The sequence below is a fragment of the Erpetoichthys calabaricus genome, chromosome 12, assembly GCF_900747795.2.
Source record: "Erpetoichthys calabaricus chromosome 12, fErpCal1.3, whole genome shotgun sequence".
Taxonomy (NCBI): Eukaryota; Metazoa; Chordata; class Cladistia; order Polypteriformes; family Polypteridae; genus Erpetoichthys; species Erpetoichthys calabaricus.
This window is the reverse complement of record NC_041405.2, coordinates 22,891,032-22,911,051: the sequence shown is the minus strand read 5'-3', so window position 1 is coordinate 22,911,051 and position 20,020 is coordinate 22,891,032. Positions and strand designations below refer to the sequence as shown.

The 20,020-nt window shown below is 43.5% G+C and overlaps 1 protein-coding gene across 2 annotated transcripts in view; it reads left to right on the top strand.

Annotated features, from left to right (window-relative positions):
• Positions 1-20,020, top strand: part of cacna1ia (calcium voltage-gated channel subunit alpha1 Ia) — an 856,996-nt gene that overhangs the window by 760,265 nt on the left and 76,711 nt on the right. The window lies entirely within an intron of this gene.

Below are 20,020 nucleotides of genomic sequence, written 5' to 3'. Positions count from 1 at the left end.
AAGTAACATGACAAAAAGAGGGCAGAGACTGCAGTGGCTGTTAACGTTTCTCGCAGCGCCAGTTCCATTAGGCGACATTGGACCTCATAGACAGAAGAGAGGCTCGTCTGTCTGATGTCTCGCAATTTAAGTAATTTGACAAAATGGAAAAAAAACAAAAAAAGGGTAGAGATTGTAGCTGATCTCACCACAGCTGTTAACCCTTCACACAGCACTGGTAAAGGGGGCAGCATGCTACTGACTGTCTAAAAAAAGGGCAAACACGACTATATTGGAAAGTCGTAACCCAGTCAGTAAAGTAGACATGCTCAGCCATTTTCACTCATGTAATCAGACATGGTGCGGTGGCAAGATCAGCGACTGCAGTTGGCAAGTCAGACCTACACCATGATAAAAAAAGTCGTGTAATGTAACATCGCCAAGTTCGTGGTTAGAGACATGTGTGGCATCATTTGAATTAACCACTTTAAACTATAATTTCTCTTTCTGCTTTAACTTAAGTTTAACCGTGTTTCTATATGTCATTGATTGCTGTAATGTATGTTAGCCGAAGGAGATCCATTAAATAAAAAGCTTACAATTACTGTTGCTTGTCTTTAGTTGACTCTAAAATAAAATTGTTGTGATTGCTTTCCAGCTTTCTTGTTTGGAGTACACCCATAAATTAAGAGCTGATGTTGGCTGTATGCTAAATTATTGAGGTTTATTGCACAAAATAAATGTTTGCCCGTGTCAGTAAGTAAAGTTGCAGTCAGTATGGAGCACATCATTAGCTGTAATCTCAATACATCTGCACACAAGTCGCTACACGGCAAAGCTGCCAGTCTTGAATTAACGCTAGAAAGTGTAATACATTTAAGCTATTCTGATGGGCGCCTCAGTGCACGCTGATAAGGTTGATACATGTATGAGATGCATCCCCAAAAGTGTGGGAGGGGTGTCATGTGCTGGCTGTGATGTAACATATTGTCGTGTCACTTCAAGAGGTGGGACATAACGCACTGCATGTGTTCAAAATGTCTCAGCAGAGTTGAGCAGATTAACATCCAGGACAGAAAATGAGAAGGGCAACCAGGAAGAAACCATTTTTAGTCTTTCCAGGGGACCCCACTCCCAATAGAGAGAGAGTTGAGTTCAAAATAGGATAGAAAGCTTATTGGGGTACAGAGGGAAGCATACAGTCCCAAGCTGACAGCATGTGGACTACTTTGTTCTGTTAAAATTGACACGCAGCATTAGGTCTGCCTCAGAGATGAAGCTTTCTAAAACAACACTAGTAAGCCTGTGATTCGCTAGCGAATCGGAAATCCAAGAATGGCAATCAGTTTCTGTTCTGTCCGATATCTGGATGGATGACATATCATGGAGGGTGGGAAATGTCATTTAACTACATAAGCATATCTGTAGTAAAGTGGTCTCGTTTTGTGGAGACGTGATTCCATTGCCTTTGCTGACACCGACTGCTGGCGGAGCTCTGCACAGCAAGTTCAGTCTTCAGGTTGTGGTGTTAGTGTGCCAGCCACTGAGTGTGGGAAGCCGCTAGGTTAGAGTCTGTGATTGTTATGTGATCTATATTACTGGCACAGTGGATTAGAGCAAGTGTAGCTTACAGGTTGTGTTGTTTGGGCGCCATGTACTGACTCTGGGAAGCCGCTGCGTTTTGGGAAGCCGCTGCATTTGACTTTGGGGTGGGCGCCACGGTGCATTACATCGTGTTATTTGGGCGCCACCTGTTGCCTTCGCTGACACCGACTGCTTGAACAGGTTGTGTTGTTTGGGGGCCACTTACTGACTCTGGGAAGCCGCTGCGTCTGACTGTGGGGCGAGCGCCACAGCGCAATATGCGCCTCGGTGGGAAGCCGCTGCGTGAAGACATATCATGGAAGGTATATGCGGTGGTGTGGGCGGTTGCGTCCGGGTGGCTGTACAACCCGGCATGCACGCTTTACCCCAGGTGTAGTTCACAGGTCGTAGTCTTGTTTCTGTGTTTTGTTTGCTTTGAGCCGTGACTCCTTTCGCAAGCGCGTTGTAGGCGCTCACGTTGTCACAGTTGGTTTGAGCCGTGACTCCTTTCGCAAGCGCGTTGTCACAGCATGGACCTGTGGAGATTCAGTCCGTACTGTAATACAACCTTCGATTCCTCTCGTTTCTTTTTTTGCTCTGTGGCAGGCGGTAGTGCACGTGTGCCTCGATGTGCCCAGCGCCCAGCGCCCGGTTTGAGCCGTGACTCCTTTCGCAAGCACGTTGTAGGCGCGCGCGTTGTCACAGTTGGTTTGAGCCGTGACTCCTTTCGCAAGCGCGTTGTAGGCGCACGCGTTGTCACAGCATGGACCTGTGGGGATTCCGTCCATACTGTAATACAACCTTCGAATCCTCTCGTTTCTTTTTTTGCTCTGTGGTGGGCGGTAGTGCGTGTGCGCCTTGATGTTGCCAGCGCCCAGCGCCCTGCGTCCATATCCGGTTTCCAACCTTCGGTTAGTAAGATGGATTAAAGGAATTTCTAGCCCGGTGGTACGGTAGTCAGAGTAGAGCTGGCCTTGACCCTGCAAGCGATTCTAGAACTTTAGAATAATCTAGATGAGAACAGGCCATTCAGACCAACAAAGCTTGTCCTATGCGCTTCATTCTTCTAAAATAACATTAAGTCTACAACTTGGCCGGAGGTGACCCCGGGATGGCGTTTTACGTCTCCTCAAGCATACAGATGCTATGAACATGCAAAGTGGACAAGGATTATTGTAATTAAATAAGAAATTGAGAATTCATGGCCGAAAGAAATAGCCAGGGCCAAAAAACCAGAAGTCAAGATGAAATCAAGCAATGAGAAACCAAAGGGCAATGCAGAATCCTAACTCAAATGTTGAAGAAGTCAAAACCATTGCACCAAACCTAACGCTAGGGCCTACTTCAATTGAAGCTAACTAGAACTAAAGATGACAAGAGATACTACATCCAGTGAGGGAAAACTGGATAGTGCAAATGTAGTCATATTTATACCTTAACTCCCCATGATGGTTTTAGGGTGGAGTATTGCTTTAAAACTGAACACTGTGTTGTATAAAGTTTGTACGAGTTTTTGTCAGCTTCCTTTTTGTCATTACATGAATTACATCATTATATCATTACATTACGTGAGGTCCTTCACTTAATATACAACCTGAAATCACTGTAACAGGTGATGCTTCTTGTTATGAACACTGCAATTAAATGATTTATTACTTTGTGTTATGGTGGTGTACTATTGTCTAATTGGGAAAATGAACATAGAAGAAAGTGAGGACGACATTGTGATACAATATTTAATGCTGCTGCCTCATGCTTCCCCTGCCCCGGCTGCTGTTCTTATGGAATTTGCACTCCAATATCTTGGAGTTTGTGTCTTGCCCCCCAAATGTCCCACATCCCAAACACAGGGCGGTCATTTTCATTACCCCATATGGGTGTTTATATAAGTGGACTCTGTGAGGACTGCCATCCAGTCAACAGTTAGTCCTAAATCACACCTGGTCCATCTTGGATGGGTTTCACCCAACCGCTCAGATGCCCAGTTGGCTTAAACACATTTAAGAATGTTTAATTGGCCATCCCAGCATCGACCAATAGGAAGAAGGTGGCTTGTTGGCCGAGGTCTCCAGGACTCTGACTGTGTCTAGCTGGTCTCTGACTCCATTTCTATAATCTGACCGTGGTTCTACAATTAACTGATGGACAGACATTGTTGCTTTTAATTTTTGTTAATGAGTTTCTATTTTACTTTTGATATATTTTCACAAATGTGTATCCTCATATGTTTTGGCTCTGTATTTAGTGAGTGGTCTCATCTATTCTTGCATTTTGCCTCGAGCGCTGTCACTGCGCTTGGTGAGGAGCGTTGTGCAAGAACAACATCGTTTCTATTATTGTATTTCTGAGGTACCCATCTAGCTCTGTGAAGCGGATTACTGGTGTTCTGTTTTGTGTATTTACCCCATTTATGGACGCACATTGCACTTCCAACCTACTTGGAAAGGGGCCTTTCTCTGAATTTTGAAGATTCTTGCATTTTTTTCCTCCTACAAAGTACTTTTCTTGTCTTCTGAGAGGGTCAAGGCTAGGGGGCTATCAAAATACAGTGCATGTTAATGCCCATTGAGGCATAATTTTTGGGATATACAAAAAATAAATTGCTGTTAATTATATTGAGATGAGTGGACTTTAAAGTCCCTTCTTGTTTAAGAACTGCAGAAATCCAGAGACAGGCCCAGAGATGGGCATTGAGCATGTAGAGGGGGCATTGCCAGTTTGAAATAGTTAAGGCTGCATCGCTTGATTGATTGATTAATTAATTAGGTGATTGACTGTGACTTGTTGTTCTCAAATCTCCTGAATAAACAATTTATAACCATAACCCTGATCAAAATTAGTTGTTTATGAAAATGGAAGGTTTGATTACTGATTGTTTTGACCTTCATTATGACTTTTATCATGGGGTAAGAACAATTAATGCATAATTAGCTGTCATTTCTGATATTATGAAAAAGGGCAGCATTAAATAAAGGGGTTATCAGTTGCATTATAAATGAATTATTAAATATCACTGTATACTTACTTATTTTAAGTATATGGTGATTTATTGTTCTATTAAATATGTGTTCCCCAATTCTGGAGGCCTCTTTATTTTGGGTTATGCATGACTATTATGTGAAACATCCCTGACTACAGTAAATGTTGCAATCTTGGGTTTTTCTGTTAAGTAAAGAGTTGGTACTCATTTTAAGATTAGGCACTTTATTACTTAATAAAGAGTTGGTAACATCTTCATTATGCCAAGGTATATGTTTAAGTAAAGAGTTGTCAATAAATGTTTTAACAGTATGACATACACTGTCTTCTGAAAGTATTCAGGCCCTTTGTATTTTGCAGAATTTGTTATGTTGCAGCCTTGTGCTAAAATCATTTAAATTATTTTTTTCCCCTCATCAGGCAATATTTAATACCCCAGAAAGACAAAGTGAAAACGTGACTTTAAGAAATGTTGCAAGTTAATTAGACATAATAAACTGAACTATCCCATCAACTCAAAGATTCAGACCCTTTCCTCAGGACTTAGTTGAAGCTCCTTTGCCAGCAGTTACAGCCTGGAGTCTTCTTGGGTGTGACACGACAGGTTTTAAGCCAGTTTCTTCTCTGCGGATTCTCTCAAGCTCTCTCAGGGTGGATGGAGACCATCAGTGAACAGTTACTTTCAGGTCTCTCCAAAAATATTTGATTGGGTTCAAGTCCGGGTGCTGGCTGAACTGCTAAAGGACTTTCCCAGCGTTGTTACTAAGCAACTCCTGTATTGTCTTTGCTTTGTGCTTGGGGGTCATCATCTTGTTGGAAAGTGAATCTTTGGCCCAATCTGAGATCCAGAATCCTCTGTAGCAGGTTGTCATTATGGATATCTTGTTGCTTTATTCAGCTTTACCTCGATCTTGACAAGCTTTCCAGTCCTGACTGCTGGAAAACAGCACCACACCATGAAGGCACCACCATGTTTTAATGCTGAAATGGTGATGTGAAGGAGATGAGCAGTGCCTGCCTTCCTCCAGATGTGACACTTATAATTGACGCCAAACGGGTTCAATCTTGGTTTAATCAGACCACAGAATCTTGTTTCTCACAGTCCTTTAGGTGCCATTTTGCAAACATCAAGCAGGCTTACATGTATCATCTGGTCACTATGCCATAAAGCTCAGATTAGTGCAGTGTTGCAATGGTGGTTGTCATTTTTGTGGATGATTCTACCATCTCCAAATAGGTTCTCTGGACCTCATCCTTAGTGACCAATAGGTTCTTTGTCATCTCTCTTACCAAAATTCATCCCCAACCCTGATTGCACAGTTTAGCCAGCCAGCCATTTCCAAGAAGAGTTGTAGTTGTTCCAGACCTATTTGATGTAAGAATTATGGAAGCAATCGTGGCGGCAATCCCCGAACCCGTTGGTGGACACCGGCGGTGAAGGATGCCGTCAAGCTGAAGAAGGAGTCCTACAGGACCCTTTTGTCCTGTGGGACCCTGGAGGCAGCTGATAGGTACCGGCAGGCAAAGCGGAATGCGGCTTTGGTGGTTGCTGAGGCAAAAACTCGGGCGTGGGAGGAGTTTGGGGAGGCCATGAAGAACGACTTTCGGACGGCTTCGAGGAGATTCTGGTCCACCATCCGGCGTCTCAGGAAGGGGAAGCAGTGCAGTGTCAACACTGTATATGGTGGGGATGGTGCGCTGCTGACCTCGACTCGGGACGTTGTGGGTCGGTGGGGGGAGTACTTCGAAGACCTCCTCAATTCCATTAACATGCCTTCCAATGAGAAAGCAGAGCCTGGGGACTCAGAGGTGGGCTCCCCCATCTCTGGGACTGAGGTCACCGAGGTGGTCAAAAAACTCCTTGGTGGCAGGGCCCCGGGGGTGGATGAGATACGCCCGGAGTTCCTCAAGGCTCTGGATGTTGTAGGACTGTCTTGGTTGACACGTCTCTGCAACATCGCATGGACATCAGGGACAGTGCCTCTGGATTGGCAGACCGGGGTGGTGGTCCCCCTCTTTAAGAAGGGGGATCGGAGGGTGTGTTTCAACTACAGAGGGATCACACTCCTCAGCCTCCCTGGAAAAGTCTATTCAGGGGTCCTGGAGAGGAGGGTCCGTCGGATAGTCGAGCCTCGGATTCAGGAGGAACAGTGTGGTTTTCGTCCTGGTCGCGGAACAGTGGACCAGCTCTACACCCTTAGCAGGGTCCTGGAGGGTGCATGGGAGTTTGCCCAACCAGTCTACATGTGTTTTGTTGACTTGGAAAAGGCATTCGACCGTGTCCCTCGGGGAATCCTGTGGGGGGTACTCCGAGAGTATGGGGTACCGGCCCCCCTGATAAGGGCTGTTCGGTCCCTGTACGATCGGTGCCAGAGCTTGGTCCGCATTGCCGGCAGTAAGTCAAACCCGTTTCCAGTGAGAGTTGGACTCCGCCAGGGCTGCCCTTTGTCACTGATTCTGTTCATAACTTTTATGGACAGAATTTCTAGGCGCAGCCAGGGCGTTGAGGGGGTCCGGTTTGGTGGGCTCAGGATTGGGTCACTGCTTTTTGCAGATGATGTCATCTCTGCTCAAGCTGCTGCCCCCTCGACCCGACCTCGGATAAGCAGGAGACAATGGATGGATGGATGGATTATGGAAGCAACTGTACTCTTGGGAAATTTCAATTCTGCAGAATTTTTTTTGTGTCCTTCCCCAGATCTGTGCCTTGACACAATCCTATGTCTAAGCTCTGCAGGCAATTCCTTTAGCCACACCAGTGGGACCATCTCTTGACCGGCCTTTCCTATTGAATTGACCACAAATTAACTCCAAAGTGTAGAAACATCTCAATGATGTTCAAAAGATGAGGATGCACCTGAGCCAAACTTCCAGTGTCATAGCAAAGGGTCTAAACACTTGTATCAATATAATATTTTATTTTTTTAATTTATTTTTCATAAATGTACAAAATTCCTAAAAACAATATTTTTGCTTTGCCATTCTAAGCTATAGAATGTTGCTCGATGAGTGTGAAAAATTACTCTAAATGATTTTAGAACAAGGCTTCAATATAACAGTGTGAAAAAGGTGAAGGAGTCTGAATACTTTTTGAGGGCACTGTATAACAGTAAATATATTTATTTTAAAAACCAAGTGCTTGAGATTCTGCTTGATTTTTACAAATGGTAGTAAATGGGAGGGGTGGGTTATATTCTTTATAAACTGTATAAACAGGCTACCATATATGCTCGCGTATAGTTCTCTTGCGGATAAGTCGGGACTTGATTTTACAGTATAATTTCTGGTATTTTATAATGTCGGTCATATAAGTTGAATGCGGAAAACTCACACTATTGGTAGAAGAGATAATGATATGCTAACGCCCACCTGAGAGAGTAACCTCGGAGCACACTGCCTTTTGTTTCTATGTGAGTGCAGTAGCACTCACTCCAATCATCATGAAGTGTTTTGAAAGAGTGGTGCTGGCCCACATTCAGAGCAGCATACCGGACACCCTGGACCCCCTGTAGTATGCCTACCGGCTCAACAGGTCCACCTCAGATGCCATCACGGCCTCACTACATTATTCCCCCTCTCATCTGGAGAACAAAGACTCCTACATCAGGATGCTCTTTGTTGACTACAGCTCCACCTTTAACATAGTTATCTCCCATAAACTCACCCATAAACTGTCTGCACTTGGCCTGCACCCCACCCTCTGTGACTGGCTCCTAGACTTTCTGTTTGGTAGGCCCCAGTCTGTCAGGATTTGTAATAAGATTTCAGCCACCATTATCTCAAACACAGGCACCCCACAGGGATGCGTCCTCAGTCCCATCCTCTACACCCTGTTTACCCACAACTTTGTCACCTCCCACAAAGATAACATCATCCTAAAGTTCACAGATGACACTGCAGTGATAGGACGCATCACTGGTGGGGATGAGGCAGACTACAGGATGGAGGTGGCCAATCTGGTGTCATGGTGTGAGAACAACAACCTCACCATCAACACAGACAAGACGAAGGAGATGATAGTGGATATGAGGAAGGAGAGGAGACCTCACCAGCCACTGTTCATCCGGGGGCTTGAAGTGGAGAGGGTGAGCAGCATTATATACCTGGGCATCTACAGTCGACCCTTGATATATGACCGGCCTGACATGCGAACAACTTGATTTACAACGAAAATTTTTATTTTGAATTACGACCAACATCATGTGTTACGACCCAAATGTGGTCACGTGTATCCACTTGTGCGATTGTAAACAAACAGCCGAGAGCATTTGTAAGCGTCAGTTGGAGCCCAGATACATGTGTTTGTGGACGTAATTTCGGTCAGTGCAGTGATTTATATAATTTATTTCGATAATTGCTAAGGAAGGAAGAGAAGGTAACGAAGGTAAAGAAAGTGATCACAATCGAAACGAAGAAGGAAATTGTGCGGAAATATGAGAGTGGTGTTCGTGTGACCGATCTCGCTAATATGTATAGCATGTCAAAATGCACCATCTTGACAATTTTACAAAGAAAAGATTTGTATAAGGAGGCTCCTTCCAAACAATAACCACCTTCCATTTCATTCTCCTCCTGCTCCTTTCCTGCAACCCAAAGATGTCAACTTAAATGATGAGTACAGTATGAAATAGTTGTTTCTGGTAGGCTAGGCACTTTTTATAACTTTTTTGGTTAGTACATTAGAAAAATGATTGGTGTTTTGGTATATTATGCACATTATGCAACCCTTTTTTATTATGAAAAGGTTAAGTAAGTGTTGCTGTGGGAGGTTCGGAACGCATTATGGGTATTTCCATTATTTCTTATGGGAAAAATAGTCTTGACTTACAACCAACTTGAGTTACAACCAGCCCTCGCTAATGAATTTGAGTTCGTAAGTCAAGGGTCCACTGTACATCAGTGAGGTCCTCACTTGGACACTTAACACCACACAACTGGTCAAGAGGTCTCAACAGCGGCTGTACTTTCTGAGGAGGCTGAGGAAGTTTGGTATGTCGACTAATATCCTCAGCAACTTTTACAGCTACATTGTTGAGAGCATCTTGACCAGCTGCATCACCGTGTGGTACGGAAACACTACTGCTATGGACTGCAAATGCCTGCAGAGAGTGGTAAAGACTGCTGAGAAGATCACCAGGACTCCACTGCCCTCTCTGCAGAGCATCTACAACTGCAAAGTCCACAGGAGCACTGTCTCGATCCTCAGGGACCCCACCCACCCCCAATACGAACTGTTCACACTTCTACCCTCAGGCAGGAGGTATAGAGTATGAAATGCAGGACTTTCAGACTAAAGAACTCTTTCTTCCCAAGGCCACTAGACTCCTAAATAACTGACTGGCGTTTATAACTGTGGTTCACCTCATTCTATCTACCTCACACAACTGTATTTGACTTGTCCATAACACACCTACCTGCACATTACACTTTATACTTCTATTCTGTTTTAATACTTTATGCTGCCTTTGTTACTTATTATCTATTTGCTAATTATTTAAGTTTATCTTTATTTGTTGGTTTGTTAACCATTGGCATTTGGTGTGGAGAGCAAAGAAAGAATTTCATTGTACAGGGAAACGTGTTTCCTTACTGTGCACATGACAATGAATTTGAATTTTGAATGCACTGTATCAGCGTGTGCTCCTAAACTCTCTCTCTTTCTCTCTCTATTGTGCCTACATGACCACACAGTAATACCCAAACTATTCCGAAGCAACGTTTGCACTGTTTTGTGTTTTTTGTAGCTCACACCCTCATACACCTTTATCATAAGAGCATCCGTTATCTATGATTGAGTGTTCAATCAGAAGAATATTTGAAGCTGGTTTTAAATTAAAAGTCGTGGAAGTGGCGAAAGAAATTGGTAACTGCGCTGCTGCAACAAAATTCGATGCATCTGAGAAACTGATGCGAGATTGGAGGAGGCAAGTCGCATGTTTGAACGGGTGTATAAGTCAGGGTCTGATTTTATGTTCGATTTTTCGGGTTTCAAGACCCGACTTATACATGAGCATATACGGTATTTGTTTTGTGAATTGGAGTTAAACCATAGTTTAGACCAGAGTTTCTCAACTCTCCTGTATTGGCACACTTTTTGTAACCAAATTCATCCCAAGGCACACCACTATTTTACTAACCACAAACACATCCTATCTCATCCATGTCCCTAACTGCCCAAAGGAGTGGGACTACTGAAGAGGCTGGTAAAAAAGTAGCAGCGAGATCAGTGTTCGCAGACACTGCACTTAGTGAGCACTTTGGTGGAATCTCGAAGCTGTTCTGCCCTTTTGCTCTCCCCTCTGTGCCTCAGAGGCAACTCGAATGCCCAGCAGCCCTGTAAGGCTCATTGGTGATCTCACACTTAGAAAGATGAACTCTAGGAGACAGGAGATGCATCTTAAGTAGGCTCTAAGTGTTGCGTCTGCAACATAGTGATTGCAGAGCTGCTTTTATGCCAGCTTCTCCAGGCAGTCCTGTCCTCCACATACTGGTCTCGACCACCCAGAAGAGGTTGTCCCTCTCAGGTTCAGACTCAAGTGCACTTCACTATTATTTCCACAGCACACCTGAGTTGCTCTCACACAATGCGGCACAGTGTTTGGAAAACACTGGCTTACACAGCTTAAGGGTTGTGTGGGTATACATTACAGCAGGAGAAGAAGGTAAGCCATCGATCTAAGGCTTGTTGGTCAAGGCCTGAGTACTAAATAGAATTGCCTTAACAGTAGAAGGCAAATTATTTAATAAGACTCCCTGCAGTCATTCTCTTACTCATTCTGGTTATTATGATTGATTTGTTTAAACGGTGCTACTGTGAAGTCCCTTCTGTTCATCACCATCTTGTTATCCACATCGTAAAGAATGGCTGGAGTGTGCCCATCATAATTTAACAATCGATGATCAAATCAATGAACAAATTCAGGCTCTTCAGGTGCCCATTAAGCTCATGATAGGTTATGGGAGTATCTAGAAGATTAATGAAGAATGTCTTCAAATTACCTCTAAGAAAAGCAAAAGAAGGATGATTTTACTCCTGATTCAAAGATATTCAGGAAGAAAACTTGCTGCTTCAGATTTACTGAACGTTTTGCTCCTGTCCCTCCCTATATTTGTATTATAAATTGTCATAAGCACGACAAAATTATTATATTTTTGTGTATATTATTCCTGTCTGCAAATGGATAATTATGTAGCGATTTGTACAGATTAGAGTCCAGAATGGAACTGATTTGCTAGCACAAAGATGGCGGCTTTAAAAGAGAGCGGAGGAAGTGACATCTTCATTGGGGCGAGAACCGGAAGTGATGTAATTGAGCCCGGGACTGGAAATGATGTCATCAGTGGACCAGCAGAATAGGCGTCATTGAGGCTGGAACCAGAAGTGACGTCATTGGGGCCAGGCAGAATTTCCCATAACTGGTCTGCAGAGAAGTGAGAGAAAGAGTTAGTACACTCTGCCACCCCTTGGTCTGGCACAGAATTACTCTCATTTAGGCCCTTTAGCTGTTCCGTCCATTACTGATATTGTACATGCAAACTTCCACGCCGTATTTAATGAAGTAAAACAATCAATGACAATCAGTGCACTCCTGAAATAACCTCTCTCTCTCATTCTCTCTCCTTTCAAACTCGTTTGCCAATCATTAAAATGAATATTAACCACCGTCAGTTCAATATGGCCTCATCCCCCACCTTCCTGTTTTTGGATCCAAGTCAGATTAGCTCCTTCCTATGGAACGGCAAAAGATCCGCTGTCAAACACTCCTCTTTTGATTAGATCAGGATGGGTCGAGGTATCGCCCCTCCGGATTTTGAAATGTACCACTGGGCTATGTTGTTCGCCTGCTATCTCTATGGCTGAACCTCCCACTTTCCCCGCATTCTGGCTTCTTATAGAAGCAAATCTTGTACCCCCCCCCCCGCCCCCCAAACGCTCTGCAACACCTACCAAAATGTAAGGTTTTGGCTGTCAGACTAAAGCCACTGCACATGATCAAATACACACGTGGAGTATGGTGATGTCAGCATTGTGTCATGGGAATGCCTTTCTGTAGCAGGCCAACCTAGAAGGCTTGTGAGGGTAAAATGAATGCAGCAAAATACATTGAAATCCCAGAGGAAAAGATGATGTAGCTTTTCAGACACCTGTGCCTTGGGAGAAAATTTGTTATCCAACAAGGCAACGACACCAAGAACAAAGTTAAAGCTACACAGGAATGGCTTAAAACAGCAATGTAAATGTTCTTGAGTGGAGGAGACAGAGTTTCACTTGGCAGCCAAACTGAGAATTTGAGGCTGAACTTGATGAAAGTTGTTCATTCACAATTTACGTGACAGAGTCTGAGTAGTTTTCAAGGAAGAATCGGGGAAAAAATGGCAGTGTGGAAATATGTAAAGCTGATAAAGACCTGTGCACACAGACTCAAGGCTGTCATGGCTGACAAAGGGCCATTTACTAAATACTAACTTGATGGGGTGAAATCCTTATGTAATCAATTATTTATGTTAACTTTATCTATATATATAAAATCCCTGTGTACATCCAGGTGTCCGTGTGTGGGTGTCTTCTGGTGAAGTGCGCATGCGCGGGAGCCCGGTGCGATGCGCGATATTACTGTCTGAGAAAGTTAGAGGCGTTTTACGTAAATACAAAACAGTATTACTGCGAGAGGAAATTAAAAGGTACACAATACAGTGACGCATATCACAGCCACATACAAGCCAGTATTACTGTCAGAGGAGATTAAAGGGCATATTACCGACGCGCACGCCTGTACTACCACCAGAGAAAATTAAAGGTATATTACGGATGTACAAGCCAGCGGACGTACAAGCCAGCGGACGTACAAGACGGTATCCTTCAATAAGGGCATGCACAAAAAGGCGAGCCTCAAAAGGGCTTCCTCAATTGGCCGCAGCGAATAAAGGCGTGCGTAAATAAATATCTGCACCTTTGTTGCTCTTCACATATTCCAGAGCCATTTAAACTAAATTATCTACGAACGCCTTTATTCGCCGTGCTCAATTGAAGTCGCCCTTTTGAAGCTCGCCTTTTTGTGCGCGCCCTTATTGAAGGATGCCTGTGCTCGCCCTTTTTGAATAGAGCCGTACAAGACAGTATTACTGTCACAGAAAATTAAAGACACACAATACACGGCGGCAGCCCACAAGAACGGTCAGCTCAGCAAGTAAACAGCAACAAAAGAAAGGCTGGAAAGAAAGAAAAATACGACCAACAAAAAGAATGAGGTCAAAATCCCTTGCCATTTTATATAGACTGTTCCTATTAATGTTTATGCACTACTGTTCTAGCGCCCGTTATTGTAACGGGCTAAATGACTAGTATTTTTATGAATTAATTTTAAATTTAACATTAAGACCTGCGGTGGGTTGGCGCCCTGCCCGGGATTGCTTCCTGCCTTGTGCCCTGTGTTGGCTGGGATTCGGCTCCAGCAGACCCCCGTGACCCTTGTGTTCGGATTCAGCGGGTTGGAAAATGGATGGATGGACATTAAGACTTTTTCTATCGATCAGTGTCAAAAAAGCCAAATTAAATCCACTCTGATTCAATGTTGCATTTCAATAAAATAAGAAACCATCCAAGGGGTGAATCCTTTCAATAGGACTAGGAAAGAGTGGTTGGTAGTTCCTGGGTTTTATATAGACTGGAGCTATCAAGCTGGCCTTTGCATGTTTTCTCCTGCTGATTCCAAAGATGTGCATTTTATACTTTACCATCTTTCTAAATTGTCCCTGTATGGATTTGTGAGAATGTGCTTAACAGTCATCCAGGGTTCCATCCTGGTGTTGCTAACTACTTTTGATATTAGATTGAACATGTGTGATAAATGGACAAACGGGTAGATTGGCATAAGAACTACCGTATATACTCACGTATAAGTTGGGTCTTGAAACCTGAAAGATCGATCATAACATCAGACCCCGACATATACGCCCGTTCAAAAATACGAGACTTACATTTTTATTTTTACATCTTCTTGCCTCCTCCAGTCTCACATCAGTTTCTCAGACACATTGAATTTTGTTGAGGCAGCGCAGTTACCAATTTCTTTCGCCACTACAATGACTTTTAATTTAAAAGCAGCTTCATATTTTCCATTGACCAAATGCTCCATCATAGATAAGGGATGTTCTTATGATGAAGGTGTATGAGGGTGTGAGATACAAAAAACACAAAACAGTTCAAACGACACTTCAGAATTGTTCGGGTATTACCGTGTGGTCATGTAGGCACAATACATGGAATAAAAAGGCAGCGTGGTCCGTGGTTACTCTCTCAGGTGGACGTTAGCATATCATAATCTCCTGGACCAATAGTGTAAGTTTTCCGCATTCGACTTATACAACTGACATTATAAAATACTGGAAATTATACGGTAAAATCAAGCCCCGACTTATCCGCAGGAGAACTTAAATGCCAGTATATACGGTATTTCCCTATATGGTTCTTGTGTTCAGCACAGGTATATGTTTCCACCCTCTAGAACACTGTGCAGAGATTAGTTTAAATTTACAGTCTAATTCCCCTTTTGTAAATAGTTATGCAGAACTTACCTTAGGTATTTTGAGGTGGGGCAGTAGATGCTCTGGTAGGAAAACAGCTACACAACTGCACAGGTATCTGTGCCCGAAGCAAACATGGGTCATGGAGTACTACAGGGCCCATATGCACCTCTTGACCAAAACAGTCATCCCAGCATTAATCCGTTATGGCGACATAGGGGAAGCAGATTAGTGAAAGGCCCAAGAACAAAGTGCTGGAGAGGAAGATTTGGAGTTTGTAAACCTGTGGGCATGCATGCGTGTGAGCTCGAGTTCACTGATTGAGAGTATTCCTATCTGAACACAGTGAATAGTGTAACGTGCATGGTAGATGTCAACAGGGATTGGAAGGAAAACTCCTGCGGCCTCCTAAACCTGGATAAGAGACAAACGCTAGATGCCATTGTTTTGTCTTACATCTTTTGTTGTTGTTTTTTTTTTTTGACTCAAAGTCCTTCTGAACCTCTCATAGAAGAGTAGGCAGAGCACGGAACTCGTTTTATGTCCCTATCAGGAGAATGTGGGGGTGACACTAGTGAGCTCCATGCCAGCTTAGTTTTTTTTCTTTTAGAGAGTTTTTCTTTCTCTTGATCAACCTTTTGAAAGAAGAAGAAAAAGAAATCAAATTATTGTATTTTTTTTCTTCTACTTTTTCTTGTTTTATAATTTGAATTCTTACATCACTGGAACAGTATTTAACAGTCATTGTCGATGGCAATTTTGCTGACATTTTTTAAGATAGAACTGTTTTTGTATCATCTGCTATTTCTGTTTCTGTATCTCTCTGTACTACTCTGGCTTACTTCAGTCATGAACTATATGATGTCCCAGGACGAGGGCGGTGTAGTGATTTCGTTTGCACTCCGCATCACAAACTCTTTAATTGACTTTGGTGATCTAAGTTCGTAAATGTATGAATGTAAAAAGTTACCTCGTGTAACTACCCTGGGATGCTTGACTACCCTGGAAAGCATCACTGATTCACATAAAGAGCCAATGTACTGTATATTTAATTTTTAAAGATTTGGGAACTCAGGCGTGTATTGAGCCCTGAATTACTCCGAACACTGCACCCGACAAGGATAACACATTCACCACAACATCTTATGAAAAACAATAATGAATTAAAGGATGACAATTCATTCTTCTTGAAAGACAACACAATAGCACATTCCCTCCCCCTGACAGTATCATTTGTAAGAGGCTAGGGGTTGCTGTCGCCTGTTTCAACAGACAGACACACTGAACACAGGGTAAAATCACCAAGAACTTATTTAATTATTTTCTTCTTGTTTTCAGTGCCTCCAAGCACTTCCGCCACCATACACAGGCAATTCAATAGCAACAATCACAATAAAGCACACAAATTGCTCCTCCACTCCTCCCAGCAAGCTCTGTCCTACTACCTCCCAACTCCAGCTCGCTTGCTGGATCTCCAACAGTCCTTTATGTAGTCCGTGACCCGGAAGTACTTCTGTCCTTCTACCCATGTGACTCGTCAGCACTTCTGGGTCAAATGGAGAACTTGCAATTTCTTCAGCCCGGAAGTATCTCTGTCCCTTCTGTCCCCATGACTTTGATGTACTTTTGGGCTATGTAAAAAGTAGGGAATTGCCAGTCTCCCTGCAGCGTCTCCTGGCAGCACACACGGTACCCAGCAGGGCTGTGTTACCGAACACCAAGTCCCATAGTGCCCTACGGGCATCTGGGGCACCGCTGCAGTCCAAGGAATCTGCCATCTATCAGCATGGGGGAGGCAGTGTCCTTGATAAGCTGCCTTCCACCATCCTTCCATTACTGGGGCGTCCTGTCCAGGACAAACTGCCAGCCTTCCCTTACACATTATAGTCCAAAACATGAAAAACAGAAACCTCAATAAGCAGAATATGAACAACTCAGTCCTTCTCTTCAATGAATTGGATGTGTTCCGGTGTAACAAGTCCCAAGCAAAACAATAAAGTTCTTAGTTTAACTGAGAGTCTGACACGGGCATTTATACCAGTGTCCAAAGAGGTACCCTCTTTAAAAAGAAAGTTAGCAAGTCCTCTTCTTCTAATGCACTCCCATTTCTTCAGGCCGCTTTGACTCTTTAGGATCGACTGGTATGTCCTCCAGCTCCTTTCTGATTTCCTTATTTTTCTTCTCCTCTTCACCATCCTCTTCCTTGTTGTTTTTTTTTTCACCAACCAGCCCACTCAGGACCTATCCTAAATAATGCTGGGTAATTCCCTTAAGGTCATAGATAGCCAAATTCATCTTGCCTGAAGAAGGGGCCTGAGTTGCCTCGAAAGCTTGCATATTGTAATCTTTCTAGTTAGCCAATAAACAGTGCCATTTTGCTTAACTTCTCACTACAAACCTCAGGGAAATGCATACAAAACATTCGGCAGGCAAACCATAGTAGCGAGACCACTACACTTGTTATGGACTATCAGTCCACCCACGGTTTGCTCCTGCCTTGCACAAAATATTCCTCACATTGGCTCCAAACACCAAGGCTGGATTAAGCAAATTCAATTAATGTTGAAGAGGTGGATGGTCAAAGTACCTCTGCAATGATGGTTCCTAATCCTCCTACCTTGCTTCCATTGCTCCCAGAGTTTGATCGCACCCATGCAGTCCTTAAACTGGAATTATAAATGAATGAACAGATGAAAACAGACAAAGTCCAGTAATGTTGTTCAACAAGAAGCTGACGCTTCATCAAGGGTTGTTTTTTCCGGTGCTACCAGGATGGGCACCAGTCCCTTTAAACTGGATTAAGTTATCCAATTTTAGGAGATTGGGGTGGGTCCGGAGCCTAACTTAACTTTCATGGGGCGCAAAGCAGGGGACAGGGCACCAGTCTATTGCCAGTTGAATACACACATTCACACGTACCAGGGCCAATGTAGTGTCGCCAGTTCACCAAACTTGAATGTCAGGACAGTGGGAGGAAACATGCATAGATAGATAGATAGATAGATAGATAGATAGATAGATAGATAGATAGATAGATAGATAGATAGATAGATAGATAGATAGATAGATAGATAGATAGATAGATAGATAGATAGATAGATAGATAGATAGATAGATAGATAGATAGATAGATACTTTATTAATCCCAAGGGGAAATTCACATTCTCCAGCAGCAGCATTCTGATAAAGAACAATATTAAATTAAAGAATGATAACAATGCAGGTATAACAAACAGACAATAACTTTGAATAATGTTAGACACAGGGAGAACCTGGGAAGCAAACCCTGCTGTCCTTACGACTCTGCCAATCCACAGTAACTAGATGAGTGTATGGATAATGTAAATTAAGTAGCTCAGAACTTTACACCCAAACAGCTGGGATAGGTTTCTAGCCCCTTAATAGTTAACAGAGAAAGAAATGAATATACAGTGCATCCAGAAAGTATTCACAGCGCATCACTTTTTCCACATTTTGTTATGTTACAGCCTTATTCCAAAATGGATTAAATTCATTTTTTTCCTCAGAATTCAACACACAACACCCCATAATGACAACGTGAAAAAAGTTTACTTGAGATTTTTGCAAATTTATTAAAAATAAAGAAATTGAGAAAGCACATGTACATAAGTATTCACAGCCTTTGCCATGAAGCTCAAAATTGAGCTCAGGTGCATCCTGTTTCCCTGGATCATCCTTGAGATGTTTCTGCAGCTTAATTGGAGTCCACCTGTGGTAAATTCAGTTGACTGGACATGATTTGGAAAGGCACACACCGGTCTATATAAGGTCCCACAGTTGACAGTTCATGTCTGAGCACAAACCAAGCATGAAGTCAAAGGAATTGTCTGTAGACCTCCAAGACAGGATTGTCTCGAGGCACAAATCTGGGGAAGGTTACAGAAAAATGCTGCTTTGAAGGTCCCAACGAGCACAGTGGCCTCCATCATCCGTAAGTGGAAGAAGTTCGAAACCACCAGGACTCTTCCTAGAGCTGGCCGGCCATCTAAACTGAGCGATCGGGGGAGAAGGGCCTTAGTCAGAGAGGTGACCAAGAACCCGATGGTCACTCTGTCAGAGCTCCAGAGGTCCTCTGTGGAGAGAGGAGAATCTTCCAGAAAGACAACCATCTCTGCAGCAATCCACCAATCAGGCCTGTATGGTAGAGTGGCCAGACGGAAGCCTCTCCTTAGTAAAAGGCACATGGCAGCCCGCCTAGAGTTTGCCAAAAGGCACCTGAAGGACTCTCAGACCATGAGAAGGAAAATTCTCTGGTCTGATGAGACAAAGATTGAACTCTTTGGTGTGAATGCCAGGTGTCCCGTTTGGAGGAAACCAGGCACCGCTCATCACCAGGCCAATACCATCCCTACAGTGAAGAATGGTGGTGGCAGCATCATGCTGTGAGGATGTTTTTCAGTGGCAGGAACTGGGAGACACGTCAGGATAAAGGGAAAGATGACTGCAGCAATGTACAGAGACATCCTGGATGAAAACCTGCTCCAGAGCGCTCTTGACCTCAGACTGGGGCGACGGTTCATCTTTCAGCAGGACAACGACCCTAAGCACACAGCCAAGATATCAAAGGAGTGGCTTCAGGACAACTCTGTGAATGTCCTTGAGTGGCCCAGCCAGAGCCCAGACTTGAATCCGATTGAACATCTCTGGAGAGATCTTAAAATGGCTGTGCACCGACGCTTCCCATCCAATCTGATGGAGCTTGAGAGGTGCTGCAAAGAGGAATGGGCAAAACTGGCCAAGGATAGGTGTGCCAAGCTTGTGGCATCATATTCAAGAAGACTTGAGGCTGTAATTGCTGCCAAAGGTGCATCGACAAAGTATTGAGCAAAGGCTGTGAATACTTATGTACATGGGATTTCTCAGTTTTTTTATTTTTAATAAATTTGCAAAAGCCTCAAGTAAACTTTTTTCACGTTGTCATTATGGGGTGTTG